This window comes from Athene cunicularia, assembly GCF_003259725.1.
Source record: "Athene cunicularia isolate RWA chromosome 23 unlocalized genomic scaffold, athCun1 chr23_part1, whole genome shotgun sequence".
In the NCBI taxonomy this organism is placed as follows: Eukaryota; Metazoa; Chordata; class Aves; order Strigiformes; family Strigidae; genus Athene; species Athene cunicularia.
The window spans coordinates 1,075,243-1,088,483 of NW_020799130.1; the positions used below are offsets into that span (position 1 = coordinate 1,075,243).

The following is a 13,241-nucleotide window of genomic DNA, read 5'->3' on the forward strand; positions in this document are numbered from 1 at the left end:
TCCTTTCTATTTCCATTTCTTAAAACCGGAGGTTTCAGTAGTGGGCTGGGAAAGGGACTAAGTGCTAGTCTGCGTTAAGTGTTTGGATTGTTGAATATTCCACATCAGCACTCAGTACCAAGATTTGAACTCTGCAATTCCAGAGGTAGCTGACAAAGATGAGAAGAAGAATCTCTCCTTAAATACATAAATTTAATTCACAACATCAGAAGCAATTTATTTAGCATTTAACAGAACTCCTCAGTAATTTCTACAAGAAATTACATTTTCTCCCCCTCAAAGTTAGTAAAATATTGCACAGTTTTAAGTTATTGGGGAGAGAAAAAGGAAAAATAAATCAGTGTACTGGCAGATTTACAGTTTGGCTTGTATCTACGCGTGTTCAACAGCAAAATTAGAGTTGCTGAAAAAGTTTCTTACCTTACTGACTTACCAAAGCGGATCTGTATACAGCGCTATTGATGTTTTGGAATTTTACCCAGAATGCATGAAAAATGATACTACAAGCAGAGAAAAGTCTGGACACACAGCCTCCAGATGACAACTGAATATATTTTTCATTTGTCAGAAAACATCCCCAGTGTTAAGCAAACAAGAATATCGACTCGAGACCCGTAATTCTGCAGTTTGTTTCAGTCAAGAGTTGGAGAGATTTTCATGCGTACTTGATCACGTTTGACTGATATCTCTGCAGATCTGTCCACCTGCACTCTGAGTCAGAAAAACAGAACTAACCCGTTCGAGGCTTTAGGTCACAGCACCCACATTAGCACAACGAAGGCCGCCAGCGACACTGCAAGGAAATCTGACCTTAGTTTTAATCAGTGTGCTGAAAAGGCAACTTGCTATTATACTCTTTATCCTCTTATTTAGGATTGGTGAGCTATCCTCATCCTTTCAGAAGCATCACTGGCAGGTCACTGAGACTTCCTGTAACATGAATCACCGCTTTTTTGCCTCAACTTGTATTTTCCAAAACGTGTTCCAAAATCATCCACCACTAAGCTAGCCCCGCTCCAGGTAGAGGTGGCATGCCTATAAAGATTTCCAATTTGTCTTTGCCTTTCCAGGCTATGTCTAAGGGCTGCGCAGTGCAATAAACCCAGAATTACAATTTTAGGTGCTTCTGCTCAGACACTTCAACTGCAGTGATGTTAGTAAAAACTTAGTACTGGATCAACCCAACACAGGCATTTTTAACCAGGAGCTGGATTTTTATTACTGTCTATTTCTAATACATAACCAGCACTTCAGCTTTAAATCATCAAATATCCTCCTCTCGCATTACTTAAGGAAGCTCAAAATACACAAGAGCCACGAAGGACCATACAGTAAAAATCTACTCAACATTTTCAATGTTTACAGCAGTGCACAACTGCCTGTGGCCTTGAGACCCCTTAGTCTGCTCAAAGCAAGCAAAAGTCCTCGGCCTCTGCTGCCCTGGGAGAGAACAAAATAAACACTCTGCAAGTGCACGAGATCCTGGAGTCTCCGAGAAAACTGAGCATCAATACTTGTTGTGAGGGTCCAGAGATAACATAGTGTAAGTTATTGATTTATTTTAGTGGCTGAAAAGCATCTCACAACATGAAATGAACAAAGAGGCATTTTGACAACAAACTGCCAAAACCTCAGCATCTGTGAAACACTCTGCAACGTTCATCGCCCACATTCTAGAAGAAGGGGGAAAAACACTAAGATTGCTGTGGGAATTAAGAAAAGGATTATAAAGACAAAATTTGCATTAACTGAGTATTGTATAAAAGTTATCAACAAACTTTTCAGCAGAAGTGACTAATGGATAAGAGCCACAAAGACAAAAGGAACTGTATTAGTAGAACTTTTTATCTTTTTTCCCACCTGATTAAAACCAGAGACGTTTAGGTATGTAAACACCAATCAAGTCTGCTGCTGCTGTATCCATTTTAAGCAAATTCCAGTGGACTGACTTGCAATGCCTTCCCTTTCAGTTGCTCTCCGAAGCCAAATCACATATACAGTTACCAAACACTCCAGCTACTGCCAGGGCACCTCCAGGATCAGCACAAGGCCCGTCACAGGAGCAGCTGCTGGGAGAGTGGGTTGTTCTTCACCACGAGAGCTGGTGCTTTCCAGAACAGGAAGTTGGCTTTCATTTTAAAAATCATGTCACTTGTTCGCGTCCCTTCCTTTCACTATGCTAAAGATGCTCTACTAATTCACCTAAGTATTTTAATATATTTCACACTAGAAAGTATGCAGAAAAAATGTTTCCCATTCTATTAGGAAAAAATAAATCATACCAGGGATGAAAATCAAAAAGCGCTACCGGTGAAGAAGCAAAGTTCATTCTCATTCACGGTCATTTTTCAGGGAAAGAATGTGTGAAAGGACCAACGATTCCCTTTTAATTTACTAAATACATATGTTGAAACAGCAACATTTCCTAGTCTGTTGGTCAAAACAATCGAAATTTAGCACAGTAAACCAACACACAGAAGCGTGAGAAACAACTGGTAATAAGAACTACTAGAAGACATGGGGAGATGATCTAAATTGCCTCTCAGAATCGAAGTGCTGCTCCCAACTGAATCCTGAGGGGCTCTGATACAATAAATTTTTTTTAAAAAGCTACATTCTATAAGGATATTACAAGTATATCCCGTAACTGTGTAATTTCAGGATAGCGCTCTGCTAAATGACAACCCTGTAGTTCAAGAACAAACTATCTTCAACATACCATCCGTAAGCTACCTCTATCTACACTGAACTCTGTACAGCGAGAAATATTTTAAGACACTACTACAATTAAAACAACTTCACCACAGCTCTCCTCTGTTGCATTTCTTCTGAAATAAATAATTTTCCATGAAAAAGCACATGGTTAGAGCTGGCTGACCGAGTAAAAGTGGCAGTTAACTCTCAGTAAGTTCTGAGAAGGTCTCAAAATAGATTTTTAAAGTCTCACTTGCTTTGAGCTGTTTAAGAGTCTTTGTGTTTCACTTTGATCCACAGCACTTACTAGCCAAACATTAGTTTGGTATGTGTGACGTGTGCCAAAAGCATTGTCTTGGGAGGGTTTTTTTAATCTTTGTCAATATTTTTAAAGTTGATTCATTCCTAATGTGTGAGGTAACTCCTGCTAGAATAGAAACCAAGTTGCTGTGCTCTATCAGCTCTCAAAAGGTTAAACAAACTAAATTCTGGATTCATTTCAGCTCCCCCGTGTTAACGCTGCAGTTGTAAACTTACTGTGATACACATTCAGTTGTTCTAAGAATTAATGACTGACTGATAAAATGTGTTCAGCTGGTAAGCAAAAAAAAACTGTTCTGAAAGAATCTGTCCTCACAGTACGTCCTACGGATTACTCCAATTTTAAAGAAAAGAGATGTCTGTAAATGAAGCAAAGGCAAACTGTGAAAGCAGCAGCGGCTGCTCCCTTACTTCACCATTTAATTTTTTCCACGGAACATGATGCTGTGCCCCCAAAGCACTGACACCCATACAGCCTCACAGAGCTCACAGTGGTGCTGCTCTCTGAAACACTGCAGGGTCAAACGTGTCTGGTCCTGAGTGGGGACGGCAGTAGGAGCATTTACAGAGTGCTACAGAGACCTGCTTACACGTACTGAACTGCCTTCCCACGACTCCAGCTCTACCTTGCAAGGGACACAGCTGGTCCCTGCTGCCTGATCCAGGTCTCATCTCCCAGCAGAGACGAGCATGACTGCAGGCATCTGGAGGGCACGCGCTCCTGGAAGCACTGCCAGGAATCTTCAAAATCGGCTTCTGGTTTGTCTTTTCCAAAGACCCAGTTATACTGTCCAGCAGATCTTCCCAAGCAGCACAGTCCGACATCCAAAAATATCAGGACTCATCCTGAGCGTGTTGAGTTTGAAAGTTCTGGTAAGGTGTTACCCTTCTGGAAAACAGGCACTGGACAGCTTCTTCACCTGCCCTGAAACTACACTGTGTAACATACCTCATAATTCAACACACCCCGAGTCTGCAGAAATAACGTGTATTCCAAATTAGCTTGCTAAATTCACTCGTACCACACAGATTTAAAATTAGTTACGCTTACTGCAAGCCTGATCTGAAATCACTGAAGTTGATCAATCTCACAGCCGGCTCTTCAGGCTGCTGAAAGTACATTGCCAATGCAAATTATTAAGCATTATGAAATTTTTTAGATTTTTATTGTAAGAAACACGGACATTTTCTGAGAAAAAAAAAAATGTAAATCTGCAGATTCCCATGTGCTGCAAGCACCAACTCAAAGGTGTAAAGTTCAGCCTTGTCTGAAAACGAGCCACAGCCAAAGCTCCACTGAAGAGTAAGACTCAAGCTGGCAAACAGCTCTTATTTCTCTCATTACTCAACTGTTCTGAATCCTTCTTGCACTGTTTATGGAAAGTAAAGGCAGAAGGTTTGCTCGAGCTGTGAAAGTCTGACAGCAATCAGTAACTGAAATGAATTTGATTTCTCACCAGAGAACATTGCCACAGTACTTTTATCTCCTTCTTGGCATCAGAGATTCCCCGCCCCGAGCCCAAAGGCACACACCTGAACTCTTCAAGCCTAGTCCTTGAGAAGGACCAGCTGATCAGTTCTGCACACAGTTTTACAAGCTACTTCATTCTGAAAGTTCTTGAGCTGCTTTAAGATCTTAACTTTTCTTTTGCCACACTACCAATGGTGCCATTCAGAAAGGGAAGACTCCAGAAGGCTAATGCAGCAGAGAATGAGTTCTGGTCAAGAACTACAAGACTTTTACCTTCACAAAGCTGTTGAGAATCTTTACCACGTACAAAGAAAAAGCAGCAAGAGCCTGGTTTCTAAGGATCTTACCCAAACAGGACCCATCCTGTGAATTGCCCACAACTCAAGGCATCTACCAAATGAAAACAGTCAACCCTCATTGCAATTTAACAGTCACTTTTGTGGACGGTTTTCTGCAGGGATCCACTTCTACTTCCTAAGGAACGGAAACAAAAATTAACATAGATGTCTCTGAGGATATTTCTGTAGATGTGCAGTTTGACTAGTTACTACCTTAGCAACAAAAGGCTTGTGTAGAAAGTTCCCATCCTGCCAATACAATGAATTATTCATTCTAACCTTAATCCATGTCATGACAGAGGTTACAAATGTTCTGTTTACAAGAGTATTTTTAATCCAGACCGATTCTGTGACCCCACTCATACAAGCTCTACTGACAAATAAGGGGGGGGGAGGTTTGAGATGGAGAACCAACAGCCTGGAAACTTCTCATTTTCAAAGTACACGTTTCCTAAAATTTGGAGGCTATTTCAAGAAGTCGAGTTTCCCTTCTCCATTTCTAAATTCTCACAGCAATCCATCACATGACTCGGGTGAAAATGATGGAAGAGCAAATGTTCTATGAAGCCACCACAATGGACTTTGCCCAGAAGACAAACTTTTGTTCTGAAACAGTGTCAGGAAAGTTAATATTTTACCTGTTTTAAGTCTCCTGACAGAACTCAAAAGACCAGCTCAGCTCCGCTCCACAGCAATGAAAAAAAGCACTGCCAAGAGTCTCTTACTGCCATACACTTCCACCAGCTGCCACAGCTTCAGAATTCAATTATTCGGAACAGTGAAGAACTTTTACAGCCACTGACTGAAATCACTGCAAGCTTTGGCAAAAGTACAAACATTTGGGGTGGGCGATGGGACAAGGACATAAAAAAAAGAAGTAGGTACGACCTCTTTCAGGACATCCAAGATGATTTCACAAAACTGTTCTACTTTACCCTTACATTTACCAGCTATTTGGAAAGACAAGCCAAAACATCCCAAGACATAAAGCTGAGTTTTTCCTTACAGACCTGTACGATCCTTTTTGTGCAGCAGCATTAACAATGAAAAAAAATAATTCAGCTGATGCAGTTTAACTTGTAGTATACCCAGGAGAGAAGGCATCCAAGAAGGTATATTCCAAATCCTAAGAAAGGCAGTTTTACCACTTTTGAAGATTTTATTTTCTGTTGTGTGCCTACCTGCTTGAGCAGGTTCACACCTTGCACCCTTCGACAGTCAGGTTTCACCGTCTCAGCTTTGTCAATTATGAAATCAGGAAGCAAACCTGAAATGAGAAGAAAATGCATTGAAGCACCTTTGTATGTAGGTGGTTGTACTTCCTGCCACAACGATCGAAAGGAGTCTAGCTTCCTTAAGCTACCATCCAGTGCTGTACCCAAACCGGTCACCGCATCTTCAGCACTTCAAGAGTGTGCACATGGCAGAAATTCATCGCCCGCTTCACTGAGAATTCGTGTACTTTTACAGAGAACGTAGATTTTAAAGTGGTTATTCAAGCTTTCGAGATTTTCAGTCGAGTTCTTCCTTCCTTCCTCCACCTCCCCTGCCCCCCAGCCCACCTCTGTTATATACATACTAATTGCTGTCATTACATCTGTACAGCCGTATTGAAGTAATCTCTCTCAGCTCATTTGTCTGGTCTTACTGGATTCAGGACTAAGGACTTTCGCATATTGTTAAAGAGAATCCACAAGCCAAAAGAAACAACTGTTTTCCTGACAAATTCATCCATCAGCATATCGTCGTCTTCAAAGGGTGCCACCAGTCCACTGGGAGCTGTTTTGACAGGTCTACAATTACATTTCAGTATCCTTCCATGCACTGCTAGAGGGGTGCAAGTTTTAAAAAAGAGAACAACAGTAAACACAACCTCATCAATTACTCCACGTTATTAAACCTCTGATCTAACAGTAAGAATGTCATTTGCTCTGTGTTCAACCATAAAATAAAACGTGTTTAAAGCTACTCATTTCTTCTGTTTACTTCATTGAAAAAAATATGTTGCAATGCTATTTGAAGATTATACTTTCTCTGAAATGGTGATTAAGTCCTATTAAGTTCTATTCTCACCCAAGAGCGAAGGTTGTATTGCAAGGTTTAGTGTTTTCTAAATTGTGCTTACCAATCTTTGAAAAAAAGCCAAATAAAGAACACCACAGACTTTATTTTTACTGTTGTCATGTCCATACGTCTAAACATCTGTGAACGAGAGAAATCTTGCCTTTTACCTTACAAAGACCTTTGACTTTCAGCCTTTCACAGTGGCTACCAGTAAAAAAAAAAAAACCCAAACCCAACACCATAACCATCCTTCTTGCTTTGTGATAGAACACACAGGTTTGACTTGGGTTTTTGTCTATTCCCCAAACACCAGCAATCTAGTGTCATCCAGATAAAAAGCTGGCTGAGTTCTCTTTTGTAGAGGAATACTGTTCTCATATTTAGAGCACCGCTACAAAGAAAATAAACCAAGACAACACACAACAAGCAAGAACAGCTAACCTTTCTTCCAGATATGGAAAGGAAAGTAGGAAACGTGCTCAACACTCTCTGCTGAAGCAGAAATCATAGTCCAGGAGTTTCTTATTCCAGAACACTGTAAAGAACATTTCTATATGCCAAGACATGGGTCAAATGACGAACATTTCTAGTTTTCACAATGCCTTTTTCCAGGAATTTGTTTCCTGTTTCCAACTGGCCTGTATTACTTTATGACCGTCTCTTTCCATCTTCCACTCTTTTTTTTTTTTTTGAAGTCTTTCAAGCAGTACTCATCATTATTTCAGACCCTTCACAGATGTTAAAAGCAGAACAGAACCACCACGGCCCTGTACAGAAGTCATCTAACAAAATGTTACAGCTGAAATCACTCCATCTCAAGCATGTCATTGAGGACTGTTGTATCACGTAGCGCCACAATTTGCCAGCTTAGAGAGAAAAACACAGCAGGTATGTCTGATATACCAAAAGCAGCAGTTCATTTGTCTTCATATCTACCTATAATACACTGAGCATAAACACCAAGAACGTTTGGAAACAAGTGAAACAGCTGACGTACATACCTTAGAAGTGTGCACAGCGCTGCAGAACTCCTTACAGAAGGTTCTGTTTATTACACAGCATTTACAAAACATTAAATTGCAAGTGTTAAATATTTTGTAAAAGCATTTGTAGAAAGCTCTGTATAACAGCGGTAGGAAAACAAAAATTTACTTGTTCCTTTCTGGCCAGCTTTAAATGAAACTGTAACAGTTTATTTTCCTGTAAAACCCAAAGCAAACAAAATAGCACCTCATTAGAGAAAACATTCCTGCCTGAGCGTCTTGCCATGCATTCAGTGTCCCCTAGCACAAACATTCATTTGGGGAGAATCAGCTGGACTGCTACTTTATTTGCTCACAACAGCACTCATTATCAAGGAACCAAAAAAAAAAAAAAAAATTTAATTCTCCTTCAGCCAGCTCTACAATTCATAATCCTGAGCTCCAAAACCCAAACAAGATTAGTTAATTCTAAAATAAATAAAATAAATAAATAAATAAAAATCCTACGAAAGGTCTTACAAAGTGTACCGTGTACAAGGTGGCAACAAGCAATCACTAAAAATAAAAACAGCTTATAAAAAAAGTCACAAAACTACATCGTAAAAACTAGTTTCATTTCCCACAAAATAAGCTTTTTAACACTGGGATACCTGAAAGGCTTACATCAATTTAAGCTGTGGCAGCCTTTGTCCTAGCCAAAAAACCGCCTCTTTATGACTTAAAACCCCAGAAGACAGAAATTATTTATTGCTAATTGACCCTACATCCCAATTTGTACTCTACAAAGATATCAAAGATACTGAAAAATGCTGACACAAACGGAAAGGTCAGCACTGTGTTCTTTTGGAAAGTACCGAAAATAAGAAATTAGCTATTTATAAACTTAAACAACAGTAATCACCCAAATCTGGGCCTAAGACGCAGAAAATCTGATCAAGTAATTAAAAATCCAGTCCTATACATGGTCTCGGAATTCACAACCCTGTGAAAATCACCACTTCTGTGCACTTTAATTCACCCGCCTCCCAGAGGAGGCACGTGGCACCTGAGATAGGTCTGGACTTGGGTAAGAACAGGCTGTTAACTGCCAGTATTAGTTAGGCCAGAATGCCAAACTACAGGAAATAAAAAGTGTCAAACAAGACACAACAGTAATGAACAACTGTCAGCACCTTTCAGAGTTCATTTCCGTATGATCTCGTTTCCATTTAACCAGCTACCTGCAGAGTGAGAGTTGTGCTATGTCCAACACCAAACTGCTGCTCGAACACCAAACACCGAGGACCAGGTTGGTTAAATAAGCCAAAGACGAACTACTGGGCTCCTGTGAAAACACACGGGGAGCTGCAACAACGTCGGTCCTCGGCACTGACTCCTGCACCCCGGGCTCAACCCGCCCAGTGAAGGCAGCCCGGCACCAGTGTCAAACCAGAGCAACCTCTCTTTACTAGACACGTACCTGGCAAGGAACAGAAGAGCTATTCTTTTTTTTTCCCCCCCCCTGCAGCAAGCGCCCTGAAAGGATGCTTCACATACCACGCATTAATTCCCTGGAAAGATCTGCAGTCGGACAGCACCGTGCCCCTGCGGAGGCTGCCGGGACGGCGGCGCAGTGCCCACTGGTGCGGGGGGACACAGGCAGAGCACACCCCGACACCCGCCTCCCTCGGCCCGACCACACTCAGCACAGACACACGGTGCCTGCTCTGCCCTTGCAGCTCACGGATCTATCCGTTTTATCGAAGAGCAATTCAATATAATGACCACAGCGTTTTTATTATCACAAATTCCTACGTTAGATCAAAAGTGGAAAAAAAAAATTCCTAAATCGGTTAAGTTTGACAACCATCAATATACTGAAGTGAACTAAAGCTCCTGTTCTAAAGGAGTGATCCAGAAGTGTGACAGATTAACCTTGCTATGCGTGACAGCTATGTGAAATCTATTTCCCAGCAAGCTTTGTACTGCAGCTGCACGAGATTTTGCCATGAACTTACTTAAAGTGGAAAAAAAATTGCAGCTATCTACATGTCCGAGCACACTGGAAGCGCCAGCAGTAACGTACAGAGTACAGAGAGCACCCACTGGCTTTGCTAGTCCAGAAATCAAAGTCTAATAATCTTCCATTCTACTTGATTCTTCCTTTTCAAGCTAAGGTTTGGTTTTGCACCAATAATTAAGTGTGCTCTTGATATCAACAGAACACTTACAGGGAAAAAAAAAAAAAGAGCCACCTGCACAGCTCCCGCTGCCAGCCTGGTGGACTGAATATTAAAATGCTGTTTCTAATCATCCAGTTCAAATTTCACTAGGGTAACAAAAAGCAGAACAATTCCTCTTTCTAGATCAAGTATCCAGTGTATGTTTTCAGGAGATTAATGACACAAGTTAAACTAAAGCCTACAACTACACCTACCAACCTCCACAACAAAAACTTTCCTGGACAACACTGCTAAAACCAAAACCAACAAAAACCCCAAACCATAACAGCGTGTTCTACTTCACTACAAGCCAAACACGCTTCGGGGGAAAAAAAGTTCAGATTACTCTGCCATGGCAGGAGAAGCAGTAGTTTGTCAACAGCAGTTCCAATTTTTCTCTAGTCTATATGATTTCAAAATTAAGATTTTGCCTTCAAGCATGTTTGGGTTTTCACACAATTAAACTAATCCCTAAAGAAGTTTAATATTGAGCTCCAGCCCTGGTTTCAGATAATTAGAAGCAGGTTCTACAGAATGGCTGGAAGATTATTTACAGGTTCTTCCAAAAAGGACCGATGCTGCAGACTGCAGTGCTGAACCATCCCTTTCCAAATAATGTGACCAGCTATAAACACCAAGCAGTGACTTTGACACTAGTTACCTGATGAAAAAATATTTTATATATCTCTAAGCTTAGAAAGTCTTATGTTGTTACTCAGACAGTTTAGTGACAGGGAGCTCAAAGAAAACAAATCCAAGAAAAAGCTGATTAGAATTCTGGATGTTTTTATTACAAAAGTCAGGCAGCTGGATTTTCTGTTAAATGCAGAAGAAAAACATCCATAAAAAAAAAAAAAAAAGGAAAACCTATTTCAACAGCTTTTTGCTTCCAAACCTACACAACCTGGGGAACAGACAAGCATAAAAATCAGATCGTTCTCAAAACTAATGGCTTCCTCACGGTGCAGCCCTACACTATTCTGAGCAGTTTTTGGATGTGAACTGAACCCTTGACAAAACTGCTGGGGGTCTGTGAATCCTTGTGCCTGTAGTTCCAGAACTCCCAAGAGAGGCAAGAAATGGTCCGATTTACATAAGAAAACTATTCACAAATCAGTTAACCAAAAGAATTCAAACTTGTGCGTGATTTAAGTTACTCTGCTACTCCCCATGCAGCAATGGAAGAATAAAGTGTGACCTCCAGAGAAGTTTTGAACCCCGTCAGGTCACTGCAGTCTGGAAACCAGCAGGCTCTGCACACCACTATTTCCTTTGTTAGAGGGACCAACACGCTTACAAAAACATGGAAGTTATGCTTCCAAAGAAACAGCAAGTAATGTAAAAGACAATTGAATCTGGGGCTCTTTGCAATATCTTCGGAAATACACGGTAGAGTTAGAGCCAAAACTGAGTCTGTGCTGAAGGATTACTACTCTTCACACATTTAACCTATGAAAAATACAAGCTCCAGCACCTTTCATTTATAAGCTGCAAAAAGAAAAACTATTCACATATTCATTCTCAAGTCAGCAATTGATTTATCTCAACCTTAACTTGAATCTCATTACCTCAGGGGAAAAGGAGGAAAAGGATTTCCATGACTTGGTATAACATCAAGAGTTGTTTAAAAAAAAAAAATAATCATGGGGTTATCATCATAAGCACAAGCCATCACAACAGGCTATCCCAGCACTCTGCCGGGCTACGAAACAGGTGAATGCTTGTCCACAGAAACCTTGGATGTATGGAATAAGTTTATTCGAACAGATGGTTCTCAATGCCGTGTTTACGTACCTTGTAAAAGTCTCCCATCAATTATGTTTCTGAATACTGCTTTATTAGAAGCGACTGAGCTCTCACCTAAGTAAAAAAGGGAAAATCAAATTTAAACCAATCGACATACTGGCAAATCCTCACGTTTTACAAGCATAGGAAAAGATTCTGATTTTAGCCATTCATCCCAGTAGCATTCCCCAGTAAAAAAAAAGGCTGCCAAAATTACTTAATCTAATCAGACAGTGCATACACAGATCCTTAACTCTGGAAACCGATCTCATCCACAGCCCTATAGGAACAATTAACTGTACGAATTTATACAGATGCACAGAACCTGAAACGATCGGGTACACAACCCCCACAAGATCCCATGTGTACAGCACGTTAAGGCACAAGTCAACATCATTAATACTGAGCCTAATTCCCTTGAGAACAGAATTTCAGCTTAACACCCCCCATGCCCCCCAAACCTCTTGTGCTCCCAGAGCAGAGAAGCCCGTGGGGTTACTCGCCAAGCTTTCCTTTCTTCCCTTCACTCACCCGAGGGTAACGGGGAAACGCAGGCAGCAGTGGGGAGGCTAGAGCACCCCTCACATTACAGCAGGGGCTTTTCTGGGTTTTGGACAGCTACCTTACACTGCAAGTCATGACAGGCTAAAAATGGCCAGATGACAAATCTAGAGATGAAATTATGAGCTGTCCATTCGCTCTTCTATCAAAGGATTAGTAGCTATGAGCAGGGCTTTGCGAAGAGGCCTCAGTCTCATACAATGGGAGAAACGTACAGAGTATTTTCACATGTGACAAGAAAAAAGGGCACAGACAGAAAACTCTTCCTTGGGTAGGAAACTACACACCCCCCACCAAGGTCCCAGCACTCCAGCAGCAAGGCTGGGTGTCATCTCTGTGTGCCATTATTATTTTTTTTTTCATGGACGCGACAGCTTCCGGTTACCATGGAGTGAAACAGCGCAAACACAATTCTCAGCTGGCATGAAATGTAATCCCATGATTTTACTATTCATAGCTCTGACACGATAAAGCTAAATTAAGCAGGAACTCTTAACTTTCTCAAACCAGCAGCAGTGACTACCTCCACCATTCGGCCTCTGCTAACGCTCTGTTTCACTGTGAAGAGGGGAAGGATATTTTCCCTTACAGTTAGAGAAACTCCAGGCCTAAAAACCCAGCCTGTCATCCAGAAACAAAATGGCACCTACTTGTTCCCAGGCACCACTTCAGCGCGACTCCAGCAGGAACAGAGGAGACAAGATGAGCTCTTGTGCTAAATCTGACACCTTCTCCTCATCTTGGGACCCATTACAGAAACCCACAAAGCAGTTTTCAGCCCCGCTCCCAGGCTTGCCCAGCAGTGAGTGTTTGCTGACCAAGC

The 13,241-nt window shown here is 41.2% G+C and overlaps 1 protein-coding gene across 2 annotated transcripts in view; it reads right to left on the reverse strand.

Annotated features, from left to right (window-relative positions):
- THRAP3 (thyroid hormone receptor associated protein 3) overlaps positions 1-11,991 on the reverse strand; it is a 28,605-nt gene extending 16,614 nt beyond the window's left edge. For both annotated transcript variants that reach the window (XM_026863367.1, XM_026863365.1), the window contains exons 1-2: positions 11,867-11,991; positions 6,006-6,091 (exon numbers count right to left, since the gene is read on the reverse strand). The gene's annotated coding sequence lies outside the window, so the exon portion shown is untranslated. The remainder of the gene's footprint in view (positions 1-6,005; positions 6,092-11,866) is intronic.
- Positions 11,992-13,241: the final 1,250 nt, after the last annotated feature.